Source organism: Nanorana parkeri, unplaced genomic scaffold (genome assembly GCF_000935625.1).
Source record: "Nanorana parkeri isolate BGI_ZX_2015 unplaced genomic scaffold, ASM93562v1 scaffold586, whole genome shotgun sequence".
Classification (NCBI taxonomy): Eukaryota; Metazoa; Chordata; class Amphibia; order Anura; family Dicroglossidae; genus Nanorana; species Nanorana parkeri.
In genome coordinates this window covers 834,110-835,763 of record NW_017306854.1, presented here as the reverse complement: position 1 = coordinate 835,763, position 1,654 = coordinate 834,110, and the positions used below count along the sequence as shown (strand labels likewise).

The following is a 1,654-nucleotide window of genomic DNA, read 5'->3' as shown; positions in this document are numbered from 1 at the left end:
GGCAGAGGAGAACGTCAGCTCTGTCAAGCAGCGAAGCGTTATAAGATGTGGATAATATGCAGCACATAAGCACTGGAGATATGAAGTAGGCAGCTGGCTGCCATGGACGGACTGGGGGCTCAGGACCTGTTCTTTATTCTTAATATGCAAGCTCCGATTCATCTCAGGAGAGGTGAGAATTTCAGTGGTCAGATTTTTGGTTCTACCTCCAGTGTACAGAAAAAAGTCCCCAAACACTTAAAAACGATTTGCTCCTCAAAAGGTGCGTGGCCTTGGTTAGGGCAAGCCTCAGTTGCCAGCTTCTAATACAATAAGAGAAAGAGTGACATGACTACCAGCAAGTCCTCTCCTAGTAGCCTTATTCCAGGCCCTGTTCACACAACCACCACCATTGCACCTATATTTCACCTATGCCTGCTGGAATAAAGTCACTTGAAAAGGACTCACTAGAAGTGCTGACTCTTAAGTACTTTAATGGAATGGAGGTTACAGGCTGTAAGAGAAGCATGGAAGGGGGATTCTTTAATGTTAAGGGTGCGTTGAGAGCCGTATCAGGAGCCAGGCCGTCATGGGGGCTTCTAAACACAGAGATATATATATATATATAGAAAGAGAGAGAGAGAGAGGAGGGGGGAAAGAGATAGGTGGGGTATCCTTCATGTAGATTAAGTGCAATATTTCAGGGGTACGTGCAGTCTAGTCCTGGGGGGCATGACGAAAAGTGCATCTCCGTCTGAACAGTAGATTCACAGGAATATTTCTGGGGAGAGAACAGGAAAATCATCAGCAAGCAAATAGAATACATGAAAATAACGGTGTTACTGTATGCACCACCTCTAATTATCTCTAGATGATACATATCAGAGTCTACTCTCTTACATAGCAACTCCAACTGTCACATAAGAAAACAACAGATCACAGCCGTACATATCAAAGCTCAATGCAGCCAATTTTGTTTGTGTGTGTTAAAAGATATAGAACCCCCATCAAGTTCATTCTGCTGTAAAAGCCGCAGCCCCTGCAGCTGTCTGTCAACCCATCGTCACTGCATCTGCTAGGATGCTTTGCCGCCAATTTTCCACCCAGCTCCTTCAATTTTTCAGTAGACTTTTGCTGCCAACAGATGAAATGCAGTCGCAATTTTGCCTTTACCACTCAAGTGTCAAGCAAAAATAATTGTATTTTTTAAAAGAAATGATATAATATTTTGCTCCTCCTTTTAACTTTGTGTATAAATATGTGGATTTCAGAACCATTTCCAATATTCCATATAAGGCATCCCAAAAGCTTGCATCTTCAGTAAGTTGTTAGCAAATAAAGGTCGTCACCTAATCTCCAATCTTTCTAACCTCTACCCCAAATTGCTGAGTTCTGAAGCTTAGTACTGGGTAAGAAGAAACATTTTAGTTAGTTAGGGAGGCACTGATACTAGTATCAGTACCGGTACTGAGTATTTGAGCGAGTACTCGTATTCGCCCAAATGTTCCCGATACCAGAACTTCCGGTATCAGGAAGCCGGGAGGAGAGTCATTATCGGGGAGCATGGAGCTGGCTTCCTGACTAGCCTGGAAGCCGGCTCCATGCTCCCTTGTCACTTTGTGACGAGGGAGCATGGAGTCGGCTTCCCGGCTAATCAAGAAGCCGAGAGACGTGT

The 1,654-nt window shown here is 44.1% G+C and overlaps 1 protein-coding gene across 1 annotated transcript in view; it reads right to left on the bottom strand.

Moving 5' to 3' along the window:
• Positions 1-466: 466 nt before the first annotated feature.
• The window catches only part of RAB4B (RAB4B, member RAS oncogene family), a 19,947-nt gene continuing 18,759 nt past the window's right edge, over positions 467-1,654 (bottom strand). The window contains exon 8 of the mRNA XM_018562602.1: positions 467-760. The gene's annotated coding sequence lies outside the window, so the exon portion shown is untranslated. The remainder of the gene's footprint in view (positions 761-1,654) is intronic.